The sequence below is a fragment of the Arachis stenosperma genome, chromosome 9, assembly GCF_014773155.1.
Source record: "Arachis stenosperma cultivar V10309 chromosome 9, arast.V10309.gnm1.PFL2, whole genome shotgun sequence".
NCBI lineage: Eukaryota > Viridiplantae > Streptophyta > Magnoliopsida > Fabales > Fabaceae > Arachis > Arachis stenosperma.
This window is the reverse complement of record NC_080385.1, coordinates 84,970,877-84,995,368: the sequence shown is the minus strand read 5'-3', so window position 1 is coordinate 84,995,368 and position 24,492 is coordinate 84,970,877. Positions and strand designations below refer to the sequence as shown.

At 41.3% G+C, this 24,492-nt stretch overlaps 1 long non-coding RNA gene and 1 other non-coding gene across 3 annotated transcripts; one reads left to right on the top strand and one right to left on the bottom strand.

Moving 5' to 3' along the window:
* Positions 1-1,329: 1,329 nt before the first annotated feature.
* Positions 1,330-1,437, top strand: LOC130953860 (small nucleolar RNA R71). The gene has a single exon (XR_009076021.1). It is a non-coding gene; the product is annotated as a small nucleolar RNA R71 (small nucleolar RNA).
* A 17,310-nt stretch (positions 1,438-18,747) lies between these two features.
* Positions 18,748-22,726, bottom strand: LOC130951363 (uncharacterized). 2 transcript variants are annotated; one of them, XR_009073944.1, is made up of 6 exons: positions 22,599-22,726; positions 21,631-21,766; positions 20,902-20,994; positions 20,511-20,817; positions 19,324-20,019; positions 18,748-18,970 (listed from the first exon to the last, which is right to left on the bottom strand). It is a non-coding gene; the product is annotated as an uncharacterized LOC130951363 (long non-coding RNA). The 2 variants fall into 2 exon arrangements; XR_009073945.1 differs by lacking the exons at positions 21,631-21,766; positions 22,599-22,726 and having other exon boundaries at positions 19,324-19,819; positions 19,947-20,019; positions 20,902-21,141.
* Between the last annotated feature and the right edge of the window lie 1,766 nt (positions 22,727-24,492).

Here is a 24,492-nt window from a genome sequence, read left to right as displayed (position 1 = left end):
GGTTTTCAATCTTCACCAAAACATCCTCTACAGGTCCATGAGCTTGTTTTCTTGAGTTGTCTGCCATCTCTAATGAGATTCTTGCAGCTTGCACCTCAAAGATCCCTAGCTTCTCCATTACAGAGAGAGGCATGAGGTTTACACTTGACCCTAAGTCACACAGAGCCTTCTTGAAGGTCATGGTGCCTATGGTACAAGGTATTGAAAACTTCCCAGGATCTTGTCTCTTTTTAGGTAATTTCTGCCTAGACAAGTCATCCAGTTCTTTGGTGAGCAAGGGAGGTTCATTCTCCCAAGTCTCATTTCCAAATAACTTGTCATTAGCTTCATGATTGCTCCAAGGTATTTAACAACTTGCTCTTCAGTGACATACTCATCCTCTTCAGAGGAAGAATACTCATCAGAGCTCATGAAAGGTAGAAGTAAGTCCAATGGAATCTCTATGGTCTCATTTTGAGCCTCAGATTCCCATGGTTCCTCTTTAGGGAACTCATTGGAGGTTAGTGCACGCCCATTGAGGTCTTCCTCAGTGGCGTTCACTTCCTCTCCTTCCTCTCCAAATTTGGCCATGTTGATGGCCTTGCACTCTCCTTTTGGATTTTCTTCTGTATTGCTTGGAAGAGTACTAGGAGGGAGTTCAGTAACTTTCTTGCTCAGCTGTCCCACTTGTGCCTCCAAATTCCTTATGGAGGACCTTGTTTCAGTCATGAAACTTTGAGTGGTTTTGATTAGATCAGAGACCATGGTTGCTAAGTCAGAGGTGTTCTGCTTAGAACTCTCTGTCTGTTGCTGAGAAGATGATGGAAAAGGCTTGCCATTGCTAAACCTGTTTCTTCCACCATTATTGTTGTTAAAACCTTGTTGAGGTCTTTCTTGATTCTTCCATGAGAAATTTGGGTGATTTCTCCATGAAGAATTATAGGTGTTTCCATAGGGTTCTCCTAGGTAATTCACCTCTTCCATTGAAGGGTTCTCAGGATCATAGGCTTCTTCTTTAGATGAAGCATCCTTAGTACTGCTTGGTGCATTTTGCACTCCAGACAGACTTTGAGAAATCAAATTGACTTGTTGAGTCAATATCTTGTTCTGAGCCAAAATGGCATTCAGAGTATCAATCTCAAGAACTCCTTTCTTCTGATTAGCCCCATTGTTCACAGGATTCCTTTCAGAAGTGTACATGAATTGGTTATTTGCAACCATTTCAATTAGTTCTTGAGCTTCTGTAGGCATCTTCTTCAGATGAAGAGATCCTCCAGCAGAGCTATCCAAAGACATCTTGGACAGTTCAGAGAGACCATCATAGAAAATACCTATGATGCTCCATTCAGAAAGCATGTCAGAAGGACATTTTCTGATCAATTGTTTGTATCTTTCCCAAGCTTCATAGAGGGATTCTCCATCCTTCTGTCTGAAGGTTTGGACTTCCACTCTAAGCTTACTCAATTTTTGAGGTGGAAAGAACTTTGCCAAGAAGGCATTGACTAGCTTTTCCCAAGAGTCCAGGCTTTCTTTAGGTTGAGAGTCCAACCATGTCCTAACTCTGTCTCTTACAGCGAAAGGGAATAGCATAAGTCTGTAGACCTCAGGGTCAACCCCATTAGTCTTGACAGTGTCACAGATTTGCAAGAATTCAGCTAAAAACTGATGAGGATCTTCCAATGGATGTCCATGGAACTTGCAATTCTGTTGCATTAGAGAAACTAATTGAGGCTTAAGCTCAAAGTTGTTTGCTCTAATGGCAGGGATAGAGATGCTTCTCCCATAGAAGTCGGGAGTAGGTGCAGTAAAGTCACCCAGCACCTTCCTTGCATTGTTGGCATTGTTGTTGTTTTCGGCTGCCATGTGTTCTTCTTCCTTGAAGAATTCGGTCAGGTCCTCTAAAGAGAGTTGTGCTTTGGCTTCTCTTAGCTTTCTCTTCAAGGTCCTTTCAGGTTCAGGGTCAGCCTCAACAAGAATGCTTTTATCTTTGCTCCTGCTCATAAGAAAGAGAAGAGAACAAGAATATGTGGAATCCTCTATGTCACAGTATAGAGATTCCTTGAAGTGTCAAAGGAAAAGAAAAGTAGAAGACAGAAGTAGAAAATTCGAACTTATCAAAGAAGATGGAGTTCAAATTTTGCATTAAGGGATAGTGTTAGTCCATAAATAGAAGGATGTGAGAAGAAGGGAAGTGATTTTCGAAAATTAAGTAAAGATTTTTGAAAACATTTTTGAAAAACACTAATTGATTTTCGAAAATGAAAGTGGAAAAGAAATCAAGTGATTTTTTTGAAAAAGATTTTGAAATTATAAATCAAAGAGATTTGATTGAAAACTATTTTGAAAAAGATGTAGTTAAGAAGATATGATTGGTTTTAAAAAGATGTGATTGAGAAGATATGATTTGAAAAACATTTTAAAAAGATTTGATTTTGAAAATTAAAAACTTGGCTAACAAGAAAAGATATGATTCAAACATTAAACCTTTCTCAACAGAAAAGGCAACATACTTGAGATGTTGAATCAAATCATTAATTGATAGCAAGTATCTTTGAAAAAGGAAAGAAATTGATTTTGAAAACATTTGATTGAAAGGATATGATTTGAAAAAGATTTGATTTAGAAAAACTTTGAAAACTTGAAAAAATTGATTTGAAAACAAAATCCTCCCCCTTGTGCCATCTTGGCGTTAAACGCCCAGAATGGTGCACATTCTGGCGTTTAACGCCCAAAACTATACCCTTTTGGGCGTTAAACGCCCAACCAGGTACCCTGGCTGGCGTTTAAACGCCAGTCTGTCCTTCTTCACTGGGCGTTTTGAACGCCCAGCTTTTTCTGTGCAATTCCTCTGCTGTATGTTCTGAATCTTCAATTCTCTGTATTATTGACTTGAGAAGACACAAATTAAAAATATTTTTGGATTTTTAATAATCAAAATGCAACTAAAATCAAATAACAATGCATGCAAGACACCAAACTTAGCAGTTTGTATACTACTGACACTAATGAGAATGCATATGAGACACACAAAACACTCAAGTCAAGAGAATTTAAAGATTAGAGTAAGAAATCATCAATAACATCTTGAAGATCCTTAAGATACATGAATGAATGCATGCAATTGACACCAAACTTAAAATGAGACTAGTGTCTCAATAAGAAACATAACATATTTTTTTGGTTTTTATGATTTTGTAATTTTTTTGGATTTTTCGAAAATTAAGTGGAAAAGAAAATAAAGATATCAAAATTCTTAATGAGAATTCCAGGAATCATGCAATGTTAGTCTAAAGCTTCAGTCTAAAGGAATTAGACATGGCTAGCCAAGCTTCAGCAGGACATTGCATTCAAGAGCTAAATTGATGATAATCAATCAGCTTTGGTGATGATAAGAACATCACCTTGAAACACTAGAATTCATTCTTAAGAACTCTGAAGAAAAATACCTAATCTAAGTAACAAGATTGTTCCGAGGGTTACCTGAAACGTGTAGCTCGGTCGTTCAGGCAAGGTCCGAGGTAGGGGTCTGTGACCCGAGCTTGGTGTGCTGAACGGCGGGGGGATGTACCTGCAATGACACTCCGATGCTTAAGTTAGCATGGGTCCAAGCAGATATCGAGTAGAATTAGAGTGTGTGTTATACCTGGGTGCTCCAGTGTATTTATAGTAGTTGGTCGTGATCATCCCTGGATAAGATATTCTTATCTTATCTTATCTTTTGGGAGTTTTATCTTTATCTCTGTGGAACCGCCTTTCCTAGGCCTTTTCGGCCTTTAGGTTTTGGGCTTCGCTCCTTTTTAATGGGCCTTTTCCTTTGTTGGTCCGAGGTCCGACCTCAGGCGTGGGCCTTTGGGACGAGGTCGGACCTTCTGTGGATTAGCCGAGTTAGGAGAGCTCGGTCAGGGTATGAACAGTGCCCCTGCCCGAGTTCGTCCTTTTGAGAGGTCGAGCTCGGGCATAGTAGTTTCAAAATTTTGAAAACGGTCGTTTCAGCATTTATTGCTTGTTACCGTTTCTTCCTTGATTTCCGTGCGGGCTCTGTGAAGGCATTATATATTTGCCCCTTTCCTCGTTTTCTTTGTTTATTCGTTTCCCTTTTTCTGAGTTTTTCACCTCCTCTCTTCCGAGCACCTTCATCATCTCTCTGTTCTTTTTCTCCGGTTCTTTTGTGCGCCTTTTCGGAGTTTCTTCTGCGCCGCCGTTCTTGCTCTCCTTTGCGTCGGAGCTCGTCGTCCTTCTCCTCTTTCCCAGGTTTGTTTTTGCTTTTCGCTGTTCCCATATGCTTCTGTTTCTTTTTCTTCTATTGCTTGGGTTGCCCCGAAAAGAGGCGCCGCCACTGTTTTGTTTTGCCCGTGTGTGGTGGGGGCTCTTTTCTCTGATTACCTTGTTTATCGGGTTGCTGCATTTTCCTTCTAAAGAACTTTGTTTTCTTGCTTCTGCTGAATGAGTTTTTTGCTGTCTGCCTATTATGTGATTTTTGGCTTTGCTGTTTGTACTTTTCTTTGTAGGCAAGATTTTTTTATGTCTCGAAAGGTGTTTCAGGCGATGTCGACCAAGATTCCGAGTGGTCTTGGTTGGGTAGATCCTGTTCCTCTAAGGGTCCCGTCTGTTGTAGATTCTGAGTACCTGATTAGGTTCCGTAGGGAGTGTAGTATTTGTGAGAACAGGGAGTCTGAGCGGGATTACGAGCTAGTAGCCCCGGAGTCCGAGGAGAGAGTGTGCTTTCCCCCTTTAGAGAGTTCCGAGAAGCTCTTCTTCTATGCTTACGATTGTTTTTTCTCTAAGCTGGGTGTCCGACTTCCTTTCACTGACTTGGAGTCCGAGGTCCTTTGGTCTTGTAATCTTGCCCCTTCGCAACTCCATCCGAATTCTTGGGCATTTTTAAAGCTGTTCCAACTTTTGTGTCAGATTTTGGGTGTCTCCCCTTCTGTTTCCCTTTTTTCTTATCTGTTTGTGTTGACGAAGCCGGGGTCGGGTGGAGGGAAGGTGTCTTGGGTCTCTTTTAGGGCGAACGCCGGAAGGAAGTTCTGTACCTTGTATGATGAGTCATTTCATGATTTTAAGAACTACTATTTCAAGGTCCGGGCTGCTGGAGATGTCCGACCTTTCTTTCTAGATGAGAGTGGGGAGCCTTCTTTTCCTCTTTGCTGGCAGGAGAATGTAGTGTCAGTGAAGTATACCTTTGAGAGCTTAGATGAGGTGGAGCAGGCTTTTGTGGGTGTGTTGAGTAGTTTATGGGGTCGGGCACCTCACTTGGACACGAAGAAAATGTTAGGAGATCCAAGCCTTCTCCGTTCCGAGTTAGGTAGTTCCCGACCTCTCCTGAGCTTTTCATCTTAATATTTTGACTTTATTTTGGTGATTTTTCTGTTTGTGATAATCCCTTTCTTTTGTTTCTACAGAGATGTCTTCTCAGGCTGATTCCATGAAGTTCCTTCGTCGGTCGAAGAAGTCTGCGGCTGCTCGGAATATTGAGGCCGAGGCTTCTGCCCGACCTTCTCCACAGAAGACTACCATAGGTGTTCAGACTCGGTCGAAGACCATTCCTACCCCTCAATTCCGAGCTATAACTCAAGATCCTCCGACCTCCGGACCCGGCCATCTTTCTCCGTCGTCGACCTCGGGTCCTCCCCCCAAGAAACAGAAGACCTCCCGAGAGCTTGCCGGTTTCAACGACAAGGATTTTGACACTCTTGGTTGGATTGAGCAGCACATTCTCCCCGAGACTTTTATTTCTACTGATGATGCGTCCATGGAGCATCACTTTCAGTATATGGCACGGAGCTGTGTTCGGATGGCTAGTCTTCATGCCGCCATTGCTCGGGAGTTCAAGAAAGCCCCCCTCGGGGCGACCAGCTCCCGACTTGAGAAGGCACGGTCCGAGCTTGATAAGATTAGTCAGCTGAAGGACGCTAGGATTACCGAGCTGGAGGAGTCTTTGGAGGAAGAGAAGACTAGGGCTACCGCGGCTGTGGCGGCGGCGAAGACGTCTGAGGAGATGGCGAGGGTGGCGACGGAGAACTATACTAAGTTGTATGCTGAGCTTTTGGAGACGAAGGAGAAGTTGCAGTCTGCTCGGGATGATTTTTATGAGCTGGAGGATAATGTGGCCAAGGGCATGGATGCTATGTTTGTGAATTTGAGGGATCAAGTCCGGGTTCTTGCTCTGATCTGGATTTGAGCCTATTTAGTACTGATAACATGGTTGTGGAGGGAAAGATTGTTCCTGCTCCTGCCGAGGATGAGGTTCCGGTGTCCGATCCCCAGGCTCCAGCGTCCGATCCCGAGGTTCCGGTTGTGAACCCGACTTCACCTTTGGCTAAGGATGGATCTGGTGTGGAGGTTCCAAGCCGGGGTGATGGTGCTGTCCCTGCAGTCCCGATTTCGATGGTCCCTCCGGAGCCTTCTGTTGATGTGGAGACCGGGAAGGTCCTTGATCCTCTGTAGTTTCTTTAATTTTGGCTTTTTTGCCCGGCCTGTGGGCTTTTTGTTTTTTGGATGTTTTCTGCAAACACTTTGGACACCGTTTTTTGTTATTTTAGCTACTCTGTAGCTTTATTATGCCGTGCTTTGCGTTTTGACTTTCTCGTTCCGCTTTTTATGCTTTCTTAGTTGTTTTTGGGTAACAACTTTTTTAACTAGCGTTTTGACTTCTCGTTTTCGCTTTTGTGCTTTTTAGTTGTTTTCGGCTAACAACTTTTTAGCTAGCGTTTTGACTTCTCGTTTTCGCTTTTGTGCTTTTTAGTTGTTTTCGGGTAACAACTTTTTAGCTAGCGTTTTGACTTCTCGTTTTCGCTTTTGTGCTTTTTAGTTGTTTTCGGGTAACAACTTTTTAGCTAGCGTTTTGACTTCTCGTTTTCGCTTTTGTGCTTTTTAGTTGTTTTCGGGTAACAACTTTTTAGCTAGCGTTTTGACTTCTCGTTTTCGCTTTTGTGCTTTTTAGTTGTTTTCGGGTAACAACTTTTTAGCTAGCGTTTTGACTTCTCGTTTTCGCTTTTGTGCTTTTTAGTTGTTTTCGGGTAACAACTTTTTAGCTAGCGTTTTGACTTCTCGTTTTCGCTTTTGTGCTTTTTAGTTGTTTTCGGGTAACAACTTTTTAGCTAGCATTTTCTCGAAGTCCTGGTTCTTGCCGTTTTAAGGCTTCTTTCTTTTGTCCGAGCTTATTCTCGGACATCGGGATCCTTGAGTACCTCCTTTAGTCAGGTCCGACTTCGTCGTTTGGTCGGCCTTTTTAATTTATTTTCGTAACTTCTTTTCTACTTGGCTTTTTCGAGCCATTTCAGAGTTACTTTTATAACTTCTCACATTAATTTGAACCTCGTCGCTTTATCTTTGCCGACCTTGTATGGTCTTTTGGCAAATGATTTTTTGCGTTTTGCCGAGCATAAATTAATGCGCCTTGGTGGGGTACTTTTTAGGATATACTTCATCATGAGGAAGAGAAAATAAAGAAATTTGATTAGTATTAAAAAAGAAGAATATTTACAAGGTGTTTACCCTTTTGACTAGGTTGGGCGTCTTACTTAACCGGGTGTCTCATTAAAAAACCGTCGTGGGGAAAAAGAGTACACCTCGGGTTAAGTTTTTCTAGCTGTAGTACCGTCTTAAGTTACAGGCGTGCCAGGCTCTGGGTAGCTCATTGTCTTCTAAGTCGGATATCTTGTAGTAGCCTGTCCCTAAGACTTCTGTTACCTTGTAGGGCCCTTTCCAATTTGCGGCTAGCTTTCTTTCTCCCGACTTTTGTGTTCCGATGTCATTTCGGATTAAAATCAGGTCGTGAGTGGAGAAGCTTCGCTTTATTACCTTTTGGTTGTATCTGAGGGCCGTTCGCCGCTTTAAGGCTTCTTCTCTGATTCGGGCTCTTTCTCGGACCTCGGGGAGGAGGTCGAGTTCTTCCCTTTGTGCCTGAGGGTTCCCTCCTTCATTGTAGAAGATGGCTCTGGGTGATCCTTCGTCTATTTCGACGGGAATCATTGCCTCCATTCCGTAAGCTAGTCGGAATGGGGATTCTCCCGTTGTAGAGTGCGGGGTTGTCCGATATGCCCATAATACCTGGGGGAGTTCGTCGGCCCATGCTCCTTTGGCCTCTTGGAGTCTTCGTTTTAATCCGGCCAGGATGACTTTATTTGCAGCCTCTGCTTGTCCATTGGCTTGTGGGTGCTCGACCGATGTGAACTGCTGTTTGATTTTTAGCTCGGCCACCAAGTTCTGAAAACTTGTGTCTGTGAACTGTGTTCCATTGTCTGTTGTGATGGAGTAGGGGACTCCGAACCTCGTGACAATGTTTTTGTATAGGAATTTACGGCTTTTCTGAGCCGTAATAGTGGCTAAGGGTTCAGCCTCGATCCACTTTGTGAAGTAGTCGACCCCTACTATGAGGTATTTGACCTGCCCCGGTCCTTGTGGGAATGGGCCGAGTAGGTCGAGTCCCCACTTTGCGAAGGGCCATGGTGCAGTGACGCTTATGAGGTCTTCGGGTGGCGCTTTGTGAAAATTGGCATGTTTTTGGCAGGGGGGGCATATTTTCACAAACTCCGCTGCGTCTCTTTGCAAGGTCGGCCAGTAGAACCCGGCCCTGACTATTTTCTTGGATAGGGCCCGAGCTCCGAGATGGTTCCCACACATACCTTCGTGGACTTCTTCGAGGACACTTTTTGCTTCTGAGGTCGGGACGCACCTCAGGAGGGGGTTTGAGAATCCTCTTCTGTATAATACGTCGTGGATTAGCGTATAATTCTGGGCGTCTTTTGTAAGCCTTTTAGCTTCTCTTCTTTCGGCGGGGAGAGTTCCCGACTTCAGGTAGTTGAGTATGGGGGTCATCCATCCTTGTTGTTGGTCGGATATATTTAGTATTTCTTCCTCCCTTAACACGGAGGGAGATTGTAGAGTTTCTTGGAGGAGACTTCTGTTGTTCCCTCCGGGCTTGGTGCTAGCAAGCTTTGAGAGGGCGTCTGCCCGGGCGTTTTGCTCCCGAGGTATGTGCCGGATTTGTATCTCCGGGAATTGTCGTAATTGCGCCTGTGTTTGGTCCAGGTATTTTTTCATAGTAGGGTCTTTGGCTTGGTAGCTTCCGTTTACTTGTGATGTGACGACCTGGGAGTCGCTGAAGATCGTGATTCTCTTGGCTCCGACCTCTTCGGCTAGCTTTAGTCCTGCTAATAGGGCCTCATATTCGGCTTGGTTGTTCGAAGCCTGGAACTCGAATTTTAGGGATAGCTCTATCTGTGTGCCTTGATCGCTTTCGAGTATAACACCGGCTCCGCTTCCTGTTTTGTTCGAGGACCCGTCGACATACAGATTCCATGAGAGTGGGGTTCCCGGGGTCTCAGTGTATTCTGCGACGAAGTCGGCTAGATATTGAGATTTTATAGCAGTCCGGGCTTCATAGTGGAGGTCGAACTCGGACAGTTCCACCGCCCATTGTAGGATTCGTCCTGCCATGTCTGTCTTTTGTAGGATGTGTCTCATGGGTTGGTTTGTCCGGACTTTGATGGTGTGTACACTAGTGCGTAGGCGAATTTCTCTATTTTCTGATAGTTTAATTCGGCCCCTTGTAGCGCCTTGCTTACGAAGTATATGGGGTGTTGCCCCTGGTTATTCTCTCGTATTAGTGCCGAAGCGACTGCCCGATGTCCGACCGAGAGGTATAGTACGAGCTCTTCCCCCTTTAGAGGTCGGGTCAGGATTGGTGGCTGCCCGAGGAACTCCTTGAATTCTTGGAAGGCTTTTTCGCACTCCGGGGTCCATGAGAAGGGTTTCCCTTTCTTTAGGAGTGAGTAGAGGGGTAGTGATCTTATCGCTGATCCTGCCAAGAATCTTGATAGGGCGGCTAGCCTCCCATTCAGTTGTTGTACTTCTTTGACACACGTCGGGCTTTTCATATTGAGTATTGCTTGGCATTTGTCCGGGTTTGCTTCGATGCCTCTTTGAGTTAGCATGAAACCTAAGAACTTTCCGGCTTCTGCGGCGAAGGTGCACTTTGTCGGGTTAAGTCTCATGTCGTGTTTCCTGAGAGTGTCGAAGATACTGGTGAGGTCGGCCACCAAGTTTCTGTCTTCCTGTGTCTTTATCAGCATGTCATCGACGTACACCTCTAGCTGTAGCCCGATGTGTTCTGAGAACACTTTGTTCATTAGCCTCTGGTAGGTTGCCCCTGCGTTCTTCAGCCCGAAGGGCATTACTACATAGCAGTAGTTTGCCTTTGGGGTTATGAACGAGGTTTTTTCTTGATCGGGTCCATACATCGGGATTTGATTGTATCCCGAGTATGCATCCATGAAGGAAAGGTATCTGTAGCCCGAAGCTGCATCGACTAAGGCGTCGATGTTTGGTAGTGGATATGGGTCTTTGGGACAGGCTTTGTTGAGATCTGTGTAGTCGACGCACATCCTCCATTTTCCATTGGGCTTTTTTTTCCAGAACCACGTTTGCGAGCCATAGGGGGTATTTTACCTCCCTAATGAACCCTGCGTCTAGTAGTGCTTTGTACTTGTTCCTCTATTGCCTGCATGCGTTCGGGCCCGAGTTTTCTGCGTCTTTGTTGGACAGGTCGGGAACCCGGATACACCGATAGCTTGTGGCACATTAGGTCGGGGCTTATGCCTGGCATGTCGGAGGCTTTCCAGGCGAAGAGGTCGGAATTTTCCCTTAAGAGGGTTGTGAGTTCCTTCTTTAGGCCTGCTTCGAGGTTTGCCCCTATGTTTGTTATTTTTTCGGGTGTGTTCCCGATTTGGATCTTCTCGGTTTCCCCTTCTGGTTGTGGCCGAAGATCTTCTCGGGTCTGAACTCGCCCGAGTTCTATTGCGTTGACCTCTTTCCCTTTTAGGCTCAGACTTTCGTTGTAGCATCGCCGTGCTAGTTTTTGGTCGCACTTTAGGGTAGCAATTCCCTTTGCGGTAGGGAACTTCATGCAGAGGTGTGGGGTCGAGACTATAGCTGCTAGTCTGTTTAGGGTTGGTCGTCCGATGAGGGCGTTGTATGCCGAAGTGATGTCGACTACAATGTAGTCGATATTTAATGTTTTGGTTTGCTCGCCCTTTCCAAAGGTAGTGTGTAACGAGATGTATCCCAAGGGACGGATCGGGGTATCTCCTAGTCCAAACAGGTCGGTGGGATAGGCTTTTAGCTCTTTTTCTTCAAGTCCGAGCTTGTCGAAGGCCGTTTTGAATAGGATATCTGCTGAGCTTCCTTGGTCGATCAGGGTTCGATGTAAGTTGGCATTCGCTAGGATGATGGTGATTACCATAGGATCATCGTGCCCGGGTATTATCCCCAGAGCGTCTTCTCGGGTAAACGAGATGGTTGGCAGCTCGGGCAGGGGACTGTCTTCTCGGACGTGATATATTTCCTTGAGGTGTCTCTTTCGCGAGGATCTGGATGTTCCTCCGCCTGCGAAACCTCCGTTTATCATGTGTACGTGCCTTTCAGGGGTTCGTGGGGTCGGTTCGGCCCGATCTTCGTTATCTCCTCGTCTCCTCTTCCTGGTCTCTTCTCCTTTCTCTGCTATGTATCTGTCGAGTTTTCCTTCTCTGGCTAGCTTTTCTATAACATTCTTTAGGTCGTGGCAGTCGTTAGTAGAATGACCGTAGAGTCTGTGATATTCACAGTATTCGGATCGATCTCTTCCTGCCCTTTTGTGCTTCAGAGGTCTAGGTGGTGGGATTTTTTCGGTGTGGCACACCTCTCTGTAGACGTCTACCAGGGCGACTCGGAGGGGGGTGTAGCTGTGGTACTTCCGTGGCCTGTCCGAGCTGGATTCTTCTTTTTTTTTCTGTTCCCGATCTCGATCTCGGAATGAGTGGGTTGACTCTTTCCTGGAAGAGTCTCTTAGCTGGGAGGTTTCCTCCATGTTGATATATTTTTCTGCCCGCTCTTGCACCTCGTATAAGGAGGTCGGGTATCGTTTGGATAGGGATTGGCTAAACGGTCCTTCTTTTAGGCCGTTTGCTAGTCCCATGATGGCTGCTTCAGTGGGCAAGTGTTGTATGTCCAGGCAGGCTTTGTTGAATCGCTCCATGTATTCTCGGAGGGTTTCTTGGTTGCCTTGTTTGATCCCGAGTAGACTGGGGGCATGTTTTGCCTTATCCTTTTGAATAGAGAACCTTGTTAAGAATTTTTTGGTCAGGTCCTCAAAGCTGGAGATTGACCCTGGTGGTAGGTTGTCGAACCACTTCATGGCTGACTTGGTGAGAGTGGTGGGGAAGGCTTTGCACCGAATTGCGTCGGAGGCGTCGACGAGGTACATTCTGCTTCTAAAGTTGCTGAGGTGGTGACTTGGATCGGTGGTGCCGTCGTAGAGGTCCATATCTGGTGGTTTGAAGTTTCGCGGTACTTTCTCCTTCATGATCTCTTGTGTGAAGGGGTCATGATTGTTTTCGGGGGTGGTGCCGCGTTCCGTCCGGTCTTTCAGGTTGGCCTCTATTCTCCGCAGTTTTTCTTCTAATTCTCTGCGCTTGCGAGCCTCCCTTCTCAGATCTTGTTCAGTTTCCTTCTGCTTTTTTATGTCCTCTTCGAGTTGTTTCAGCCGGTCTTGTTGTGCCCGAACTGTTTCCAGAATCTCCGAACTCTTTTCTTTTTCGGGATTTTGTGGATCTTTGTCTAGGAGTGATGTCTTTGGGCGATTCTGTTTGTTTCCCCCTGGAGTGCGTGGTGATAGAGGGCTGTCCGGCCGTTCTCCGGTGTCAACTTCCTCTTCTTGTTCGGATGTAGCGTGGTTATTGTTGGGAGGGTTGTCCGCCATGGTAAAGGGATGACTTCCAGGTCCCCGGCAACGGCGCCAATGTTCCGAGGGTTACCTGAAACGTGTAGCTCGGTCGTTCAGGCAAGGTCCGAGGTAGGGGTCTGTGACCCGAGCTTGGTGTGCTGAACGGCGGGGGGATGTACCTGCAATGACACTCCGATGCTTAAGTTAGCATGGGTCCAAGCAGATATCGAGTAGAATTAGAGTGTGTGTTATACCTGGGTGCTCCAGTGTATTTATAGTAGTTGGTCGTGATCATCCCTGGATAAGATATTCTTATCTTATCTTATCTTTTGGGAGTTTTATCTTTATCTCTGTGGAACCGCCTTTCCTAGGCCTTTTCGGCCTTTAGGTTTTGGGCTTCGCTCCTTTTTAATGGGCCTTTTCCTTTGTTGGTCCGAGGTCCGACCTCAGGCGTGGGCCTTTGGGACGAGGTCGGACCTTCTGTGGATTAGCCAAGTTAGGAGAGCTCGGTCAGGGTATGAACAAAGATGAACCGTCAGTTGTCCATACTCGAACAATCCCCGGCAACGGCGCCAAAAACTTGATGCACGAAATTGTGATCACTACAACTTCGCACAACTAACCAGCAAGTGCACTGGGTCGTCCAAGTAATAAACCTTACGTGAGTAAGGGTCGATCCCACGGAGATTGTTGGTATGAAGCAAGCTATGGTCACCTTGTAAATCTTAGTCAGGCAAACTCAAATGGGTATAGTGATGAACGAATAAAACATAAAGGTAAAGATAGAGGTACTTATGTAATTCATTGGTAGGAACTTCAGATAAGCGTATGAAGATGCCTTCCCTTCCGTCTCTCTGCTTTCCTACTGTCTTCATCCAATCCTTCTTACTCCTTTCCATGGCAAGCTTATGCAAGGGTTTCACCGTTGTCAGTGGCTACCTCCCATCCTCTCAGTGAAAACGTTCCTATGCTCTGTCACAGCATAGGCTAATCATCTGTCGGTTCTCGGTCAGGCCGGAATAGAATCCAGTGATTCTTTTGCGTCTGTCACTAACACCCCGCCTGCTAGGAGTTTGAAGCACGTCACAGTCATTCAATCATTGAATCCTACTCAGAATACCACAGACAAGGTTAGACCTTCCGGATTCTCTTGAATGCCGCCATCAGTTCTCGCCTATACCACGAAGATTTCGGTTAAAGAATCCAAGAGATAAACATTAGAGCCTCGTTTGCTTGTAGAACAAGAGTGGTTGTCAGTCACTTTGTTCATGAGTGAGAATGATGATGAGCGTCACATAATCATCACATTCATCATGTTCTTGGGTGCAAATGAATATCTTGGACAAAGAACAAGCGGAATTGAATAGAAGAACAATAGTAATTGCATTAATACTCGAGGTACAGCAGAGCTCCACACCTTAATCTATGGTGTGTAGAAACTCCACCGCTGAAAATACATAAGAACAAGAGTGATCATTGGTTTCGGCCCCAGAGAGGGAACCAGAAGAACCAAGATGAAAATACAATAGTAAAAGGTCCTACTTATAGAGAACTAGTAGCCTAGGGTGTACAGAGATGAGTAAATGACATAAAAATCCACTTCCGGGACCACTTGGTGTGTGCTTGGGCTGAGCAATGAAGCATTTTCGTGTAGAGACTCTTCTTGGAGTTAAACGCCAGCTTTTATGCCAGTTTGGGCGTTTAACTCCCATTTTGGTGCCAGTTCCGGCGTTTAACGCTGGGAATTCTGAGGGTGACTTTGGACGCCGGTTTGGGCCATCAAATCTTGGGCAAAGTATGGACTATCATATATTGCTGGAAAGACCAGAATGTCTACTTTCCAACGGCGTTGAGAGCGAGCCAATTGGGCTTCTGTAGCTCCAGAAAATCTACTTCGAGTGCAGGGAGGTCAGAATCCAACAGCATCTGCAGTCCTTTTCAGTCTCTGAATCAGATTTTTGCTCAGGTCCCTCAATTTCAGCCAGAAAATACCTGAAATCGCAGAAAAACACACAAACTCATAGTAAAGTCCAAAAAAGTGAATTTTAACTAAAAACTAATAAAAAGTATACTAAAAACTAACTAAAACTACTAAAAACATACTAAAAACAATGCCAAAAAGCGTATAAATTATCCGCTCATCAAAGGTCCAAGTGAAAAGCTTGAGACTGAGTGGTTAAAGTCATGATCCAAAGCAAAAAGAGTGTGCTTAAGAGCTTTGGACACCTCTAACTGGGGACTCTAGCAAAGCTGAGTCACAATCTGAAAAGGGTTCACCCAGTCATGTGTCTGTGGCATTTGTGTATCCGGTGGTAATACTAGAAAACAAAGTGCTTAGGGCCACGGCCAAGACTCATAAAAGTAGCTGTGTTCAAGAATCAACATACTTAACTAGGAAAATCAATAATACTATCTGAATTCGGAGTTCCTATGGATGCCAATCATTCTGAATTTCAAAGGATAAAGTGAGATGCCAAAACTGTTTGGAAGCAAAAAGCTACTAGACCCGCTCATCTAATTAGAATCTGAGCTTCACTTAAAACTCTGAGATATTATTGCTTCTTAATTTCTTTTTATTCTCTTTTATTCACCTAGTTGCTTGGGGACAAGCAACAGTTTAAGTTTGGTGTTGTGATGAGCGGATATTTTATACGCTTTTTGGGGGTAATTTCATGTAGATTTTAGTATGTTTTAATTGGTTTTTAGTAGAATATTATTGGTTTTTAGGCAAAAATCATATTTCTGGACTTTACTATGAGTTTGTGTGTTTTTCTGTGATTTCAGGTATTTTCTGGCAGAAATTGAGGGAGCTGAGCAAAAATCTGAGTTAGGCTGAAAAGGGACTGCTGATGCTGTTGGATCCTGACCTCCCTACACTCGAAATGGATTTTCTGGAGCTACAGGAGCCCAATTGGCGCGCTCTTAACGGCGTTGGAAAGTATACATCCAGGGCTTTCCAGCAATATATAATAGTCTATAATTTGCGCGAAGATAGACGACGTAACTTGGCGTTGAACGCCAAGTACATGCTGCTGTCTGGAGTTAAACGCCAGAAACACGTCATGATCCGGAGTTGAACGCCCAAAACACGATATAACCTGGAGTTCAACTCCAAGAAAAGCCTCAGTTCGTGAATAGCTTTAGTCTCAGCCCCAGCACACACCAAGTGGGCCCCAGAAGTGGATTTCTGCACCAATTATCTTAGTTTACTCATTTTCTGTAAACCTAGGTTACTAGTTTACTATTTAAACAACTTTTAGAGACTTATTCTGTACCTCATGATATTTTTAGATCTGAATTACATACTTTTTGACGGCATGAGTCTCTAAACTCCATTGTTGGGGGTGAGGAGCTCTGCAGCGTCTCGATGAATTAATACAATTCCTTTGTTTTCCATTCAAACACGCTTGTTCTTATCTAAGATGTTCATTCGCGCTTAATTATGGAGAAGGTGATGATCCGTGATACTCATCACCTTCCTCAATCCATGAACGTGTGCCTGACAACCACCTCCGTTCTACATCAGATTGAATGAGTATCTCTTAGATTCCTTAATCAGAATCTTCGTGGTATAAGCCGGATTGATGGCGGCATTCATGAGAATCTGGAAAGTCTAAACCTTGTCTGTGGTATTCCGAGTAGGATTCTGGGATTGAATGACTGTGACGAGCTTCAAACTCCTGAAGGCTGGGCGTTAGTGACAGACGCAAAAGAATCAATGGATTCTATTCCAACCTGATTGAGAACCGACAGATGATTAGCCGTGCTGTGACAGAGCATAGGAACGTTTTCACTGAGAGGATGGGAAGTAGCCATTGACAGTGGTGACACCCTACATAGAGCTTGCCATGGAAGGGACCTTGTGTGTGGGAAAAGGATTTCAAGGAAAAGTAGAAATTCAAAGGACAAAGCATCTCCAAAACTCCAACATATTTCTCATTACTGCATAACAAGTAACGCTTTTATTCTCTTTTATCTTTCCAATCTAATAATTCCAACTGATAATTTTAATTAATATCCTGACTAAGAATAATAAGATAAACATAGCTTGCTTCGAACAAATAATCTCCGTGGGATCGACCCTTACTCACGTAAGGTATTACTTGGACGACCCAGTGCACTTGCTGGTTAGTTGTGCGGATCACAAATTCGCGCACCAATATCCATTGATGGAATCGATTGTATGATCCGAGGATATAATGGTTAATTGTCTTGGAAATTTTTCTGGCCCACGACATTTTATTGATGAATTTTTTGTTCAAAGCAATTAGTTATTGAATATTTACAATTTATAGTGAAGGTCATATGACATGAATAAGATAAATTGAGAAAATGAATATGAACAAAGTCGTAACATATATTGAATAATATATATTGTAAAAATAAAAGAATTCAAAGTAGAAAAATATACCTTGAAAGTTGATAATTATAGAGAAGAAGACAATATATATATATATATATATATATGTCATATATGTCAAATGTGAATATTTGAATTTTGCTTTGTAGGACGTACTTTACTTTGATAATAAAGCAATAAGATAACAGTCATTGAATGATACATTTCGCATAATGTTTTTAGCAGTTACAGTATGACGAGGGATATTCCACGTGCAATAATAGTAAATTTTGCATGTTTGCACGTATTTTTGTTTAACTTTTTGTATTAAATCAATAGTAACATAAAATTTAATAGCATAAAATATAGAACATATATTGAGGGTTGAATATAACTAATAAATTAGTAAATATTAATTACACAAAATATAAATACAAAAGTATGTGTGAATAAAATATATAATTTTACTTGTGTAAGTAGAGAGCTTTGAAAAAGTTAGCGAAATTGATAGGTGAGTTTGTACTTGAATTGGTTGAAAGTCGAGTTTGTTCTCGGATTGGTTCATTGATCAATTATGAGATGTGAAATATTATGATACATAAAAGTGAAGCAATTCGAATGTATAAAGTACATACTTTATAAAAAGTTATAATAGATTAAAATTTAATAAAAGGTATTAAATAAAATCTTAAACAAAATTGTTGAAATTGGTTCAAAAATTTGAATGTAAATCAAGTTTTATGAACCTGAGGAGCGTAAGAATTATTATATGCCCCACGGTGGGCGCCAATTATTCTTGTGTGGATGAACTTCCGAGGTATAACTCGTCTCTTGCATTGTTGTAATATGCCTTTTCTTTAATGGAGTGAGAATAACTCGGACGTCAAAGAACACAGTGGGTGGGTACCTGAAAAGACTCTCTGACTCTCAAATCAGTAAGTGTTTTAGAAGTATAAGAATTTTATGATTATAAAATGTTAAAAATTACATAGAATTTATGATGTGTATGTGTTATAATAATGCTATGAATATAGAATGTAAGATATAAAAAATAGAAATTGGTGTCATTTATAGGCATAGAATTGATGAATGGTATTCATGTTATGACCGTTTGGTCATTAAGTCGATAATAAATGTGTCGGTTACAAGTAAAGAATGAATGATAATTAAGGCCGAATTATAACTCATAATGCACAATAAAGACAGAGTTATTACACTAAGAAAATAAGCTTTCTGCCACGCTTTTAAAGCATGCCAAAAAGCGCTTAAAAGCATACCAATAGCTTTTCACCACGCTTTTTGAGCTATCGGTATGCTTTTGAAAGGGTCACATTCGCGAGTGTGTCGGTTGCTCTATCGCCACACTTTTGGTGATCTATCGCCACGCTTTATTTTTTGCCACGCTTTTAAAGATCGTTACGCTTTAAAAGAGTGGCCATATGTGCCAGATATGGCTACACTTTTAAAGCATGTCAATAGCATGATACGGGTATGCTTTAAAAGCGTGCCAATAGAGAGATAAATGGCTACGCTTTTAAAGCATGCCAATAGCGAGACATATTGCTATGCTTTTAAAGCATGCCAATAGCGAGATATAGCCACACTTTTTAAGTCGTGTGCCTAGATATGAACCTATTGCCACGCTTTTAAAGTGTGGCTATAGCTAAATCAAATTTTAAAAAAAAAATCTGGTAAAAGCCTACATGTGAACACTCAAATTTATGTTCCTACATTCAATACTTGGTAAAAGCCTACAATAATGTCATCTGTATACATGCAATGATTGCGTACATGAAATTTACAAACATTAACAAAAATGAATTTCTAAAAAGAGAATTAAGAATTATACAAGACACAATTTTTACAAATTGACTCTAATGGCTTCATTTTCTTTAGATATTTCCTTCGCTCCTCGGTTCTATCACCTAATTGACCAAAGCCATTAGCCCCTGGAAAATATCATAAGCAGAGTGTTAGACTCTTATTGCTTCTATATTTTTTGAACATTTAAAGTACGAAACATTGCAAATAGCAAACCAACATTGTGATAGTGTGAAGATACAAGTTGCTTGGTAAAAATACACATAATCATGACACATAACTCAAGTACCAGATCATCAAGAGAGCATATATAGTAACTTAATTAGCTTCTCTCCTTAATTATCTCTTGTAATCAATTGATAATAGGGGATAGTAATGAGGATTCTATACAGCCTCAAGAATGAGAAAAATGCTTAAAAGATGTGCAAGTCTTAAGAATAATAAGAATTCAAAAGGAGATAAAAGTTCCTTTAAAGTTCACCTGTATAATGACATCTTACGTGGGAGCTTTACATCCATTGATGGTTTGCATTCAATCATATTGTCCTCAACCTGAATTGCTCTAGCTTTTGGCTGAGTTACCAAATGTTAATCAGTACCAATGTCCAGCTTCATATATTGAGAAAATAACTTGAAACCAACAAAATATCGTCGCATAAATATAAGTGCAGCTGTTTAAAATTTTAAGTTATAGAGAATAGATAAAAATGGGAGGAAAAATGGAAAAAAAGCTCTGCATCGGAATAGGGAGATGATTTTAAAACCATTGATCCAATGCTTCTCTTTATGTTAATAATGCACTAGCGCAAACTGTGTAGGACAACACAAGACACCTCATACATGGCTCCTATCACTTGGATAACCTTAAAATTCTAACAATGGTCAAGTAATTATCACAAGCATACTAATTCATATTCGGATGAAGGGGAAAGTGCACTCCCAGACACAACTTCATCAATTTGTTGACTCATGGCTTCCTGAAATATGTTCTAGTCAGCAAGAATGTCCAAAAGCAACAAAAATTTCATAAAAAATTGATACAAAATTAATTGAGGCACACATGAACTACATGTCAAAATGCATAATACACTGACAAGTACCAACCTTAGACTTAGAGGAGTGCTTGGAACGTTTCTTCTTGAGTGAAGCGGAGGATTTCTTCCCCATTTCAAGCAACCTGCAAAATCACGTTTTCAAAAACAAGAGAGGGAAAAACAAGAAAGAAAAAAGGAGAAGTGGTTAAATAGGCAAAAGAGGAATCGATGGAACACATAATTGAAGGGGGAAAGCAAAAGGATAAAAGAAAGTTTGATGCTTTTTGCGGATGTGTGAATCTAATTAGCAGAAAAGACGCTTTTTTCTCTGAAACCTTTTTCGCTTCTCAAACCTATTTATACGAATAAAACCATGTCTTTGATCGAGATCAACTAACTCTCCAACACAGACTAGGAAGTGTGAACAAGTAATTCATATTTTCTTTTTTTTTAGCTTTTACAAAAGCAAAATATGAAGCAAAACAAGGATTCGTAGACTTATGAGGCAAATTCTAATGCTTGAGATTCAGAATCTGGATAGTTTTGAAGAAGAAAGAAAAAAAGGATACAGTCAAGATAAGACCAAAAAAAAATTTAAACAGGGAAAATGTGGAAGAAAAATGGCAAAATTTACCTGTCTACTCTTTTCTCCTTCCAATTTTTGCCTTTTTATAGCTTGATTCTCTTGGGCCAAATGGGGAGTCCCGACATTGTTGGTTTTCATGGATGATAACTGTAATTGTGGTTTTTTTGCTGGTGCCTATCATTTTAGCTGTCTCTTGCTTCTTGGAGGTGATGGTTGTCAATCTTTTCTGCATTGTTGGTTTGGGAGTGCAAGCATCTTTTCCTACTTCAGCAGAGCCATCTCCAGATGATGAAATCCCTAAGCATGAGCTCTCTCCTTTGCAAACATCTTCACTTCTTTCCGTATCAGCAGGAACCTGATATCCATTAATCATAATTGTTATATGAGAACTTAAGTCAATAACGAGGGAACAAATTTTTCAGATTGCAGCAATAATTACCAAGCCAAAGGGGTGTTTTGGGTTGGAGTTGCGGTGGAACAATATCTTGTGCTTCGTCTAAGAGTGGAATCAGAGTCGCTATTTTGCTATTTTCTAATATTGCACATTAGTTAAAACAACAAAAAATAGCAGAAATCATTAAGCAAGAGCTAACCACTAATCAATTCAATAAAACATCAGAAAACATTATTTAATAATCATCCAATTTTCTTGATTACAAATTAAAATAGCAGCACAATAAGAGCTCATCACTAATCAATAAAATAGCATTACAAATTAAGTCATGTCTTAAGTTAAAATCTTGGCCCCATAAATCTAATCTGCAACCCGAATCTTTCTTCCTCTAGGTGTGCCATATGCTAAATCGTAAAGAGACTAATATTATAAGTTTGAAGAGCTTCTCAAGAGGTCAGCATTATTGGCATTCACTAAAGACTTCATAATTCAAATAAAATATTGATATTGGTGAACAGTTGTATTATTAAATTTTAGACCTAAATCACAAGATGCAGAAAACTTAAATTAATAATATTATTTGTAAACTATAACATGACACTAATATATAGCCAGACTATGAGTACATTGACCAAATTACGACTCCAGAAAGAGAATGATTACACTCTTAACAGTCAACTATACTACAGGAACCAATTAGTATCACATTTTCAGATAAAAAAAGTATATGGGAACATTATGCACCAAAATCAAACAATATAGATTTGTACAAACCCATTGTTCCAGTGATAACATGGAGCCATTCACCCGAACACTTGTTCTCCAATTTCTCGATTTAGAACCTGTGTGGCGTTCCCATTCGCTAAGCGATTGCTTTTCGGTCTCACAAAAACCACACTTGCAAACAACTCTGTAAGAGAACATGAAAAACAAACCATTAACAAACAATTCTTCCTATCATAGCCAAAAGGAAGAAATGAATCCTTCAGAAGTCAGACAACATCGTCCAATTTACGATTTACATCAATTAATATCAAATGTGAAATATAATTGGATACCAGATAACCATCTTATATGATTTATTGCAGTCATGAATATGGATTTCATATAAATGCCAAATCATAATAAATTAGGATATAAGAAAATTATATTTTAGAGAAACCTTAAAATAGTGCGCTGTTTAGGTGAGCTTAGTTTTAGCTTACTTATGCCCTACATTATTTTCACCTTAATATTTCATGACTAACAAATTGAGTTATCAGAATAAAGCCTTAGTTATAGGTTGATACCCTAAACAACATGTAGCTATGTTACCCCCCAACACAAAAAAAACCCAATAAAAAGGGAACTCTTTTTATAACCACATTCTTTTTGAAGTAACTATCCAGAAGCTATCGTTTTCTACTTTAAACAATTTTCTTATGACAGTAGAGCTTATCTAAGAAGTAAGAAGTTCATTTGCAATACGGAACTAGTTTGGGTGTTTACACAAAGAAGAACTAAGACTAAACTAAAGTTTCCTCAACATTGCCAAGGAGTATTGGTGCAAATTTGGTTAACTTACAAATTGCTAAAACTAGAATCATTCATCTGAAGCATAGAGGACACACAACCATTTAACTGTTAAGGAACATATGATCTACCACCAAAAAGTAATAAATAACCATAGAATCAAAAGTAATGATGATAGTGATAAACCTAAAATAGAATAGGAAACAAATTGTGAAAAAAGAAATACTTACAAGTGAAGGCTTGAATGATAGATTCCTTCCACACCATTGCATAGAACATTGACCCTTTTTGGAAGCACTAGCTGCCCATTGTTTTTGCTCCATCTAGAACATAAGCTTCCACCATAGTCAAAAATCCAAATAATAATTGTAAAATGACACACTTTCTAAATGACCTAAAATATATATATAATAAATCAGTAGATGAGCATCACTCCATTCAATAATCATCTATTTTACAAATTAAAAGAGCAGCAAAGCAAGAGCTAATCTCTAATCAATTTAATAAAAAGTTAACAACAGAAAACATTCCATTGATTATCCAATTTTCTTGATTGATTTCTAAATGGAGCATTTTAAAAAAACAAAGATGGAGCACAACTGGTGCACGAAATTGTGATCTCAACGGCGCCAACAACTTGGTACGCACAATTGTAATCTCAACTCTTTTTCACAACTTCGCACAACTAACCAGCAAGTGCACTGGGTCGTCCAAGTAATAAACCTTACGTGAGTAAGGGTCGATCCTACAGAGATTGTCGGCTTGAAGCAAGCTATGGTCATCTTGTAAATCTCAGTCAGGCGGATTCAAATGGTTATGGAGTTTTGATAATTAAAAGATAAATAAACATAAAATAAAGATAGAGATACTTATGTAATTCATTGGTGGGAATTTCAGATAAGCATATGGAGATGTGTTGTTCATTCTGAATCTCTGCTTTCCTACTGCCTTCATCCAATCATTCATATTCCTTTCCATGGCAAGCTGTATGTAGGGGGATCACCGTTGTCAATGGCTACCGTCCATCCTCTCAATGAAAATGGTCCAGCTACAGGTTACGTAGGGCTAATCATCTGTTGATTCTCACTTGTGTCGGAATAAGATCCAATGATCCTTTTGCGTCTGTCACCACGCCCAACAGTCATGAGTTTGAAGTTTGTCACAGTCATCCCATCCCAGATCCTACTCGGAATACCACAGACAAGGTTTAGACTTTTCGGATCTCAAGAATGCTGGCAATTGATTCTAGCTTATACCACGAAGACTCTGATCGCACGGAATGGAAGGCTCTGTTGTCAGGATAGGCAACCATGAGTCGCGAACCAGGAATCCAAGAGATATACATTCAAGCTTTCGCAGGTAGAAGGAAAGTGTTTGTCAGGCACCGTTCAAAAGTGAGAATGGTGATGAGTGTCACGGATCATCACATTCATCAGATTGAAGTGCGAATGAATATCTTAGAATAAGAATAAGCTTGAATTGAATAGAAAAACAATAGTACTTTGCATTAATACTCGAGGAACAGCAGAGCTCCGCACCTTAATCTATGGTGTGTAGAAACTCCACCATTGAAAATACATAAGAACAAGGTCTAGGGATGGCCGAATGGCTAGCCTCCCAAAAGTGATCAAAATATCGTCTAAGGACTAAACGTCCAAAGATGTTCCCAAAGCTCCAAAAAAATGTGAATACAATAGTAAAAAGTTCTATTTATACTAAACTAGTTACTAGGGTTACAGAAATAAGTAAATGATGCAGAAATCCACTTTCGGACCCACTTAGTGTGTGCTTGGGCTGAGAATTGAAGCTTTCATGTGTAGAGACTTTTCTTGGAGTTAAATGCCAGTTTTTATGCCAGTTTGGGCATTTAACTGCAGCTTCTATCCTGTTTCTGGTGTTTAACGCCAGAATAGGGCAGGAAGTTAGCATTTGAACGCTAGTTTGCGTCATCAAAACTCGATCAAAGTATGAACTATCACATATTGCTGGAAAGCTCAGGATGTCTACTTTTCAACGCAATTAAGAGGGCGCCATTTGAGTTTCTGTAACTCCAAAAAATCTATTTCGAGTGCAGAGAGGTCAGAATCCAACAGCATCTGTAGTCCTTTCTCAGCCTCTGAATCA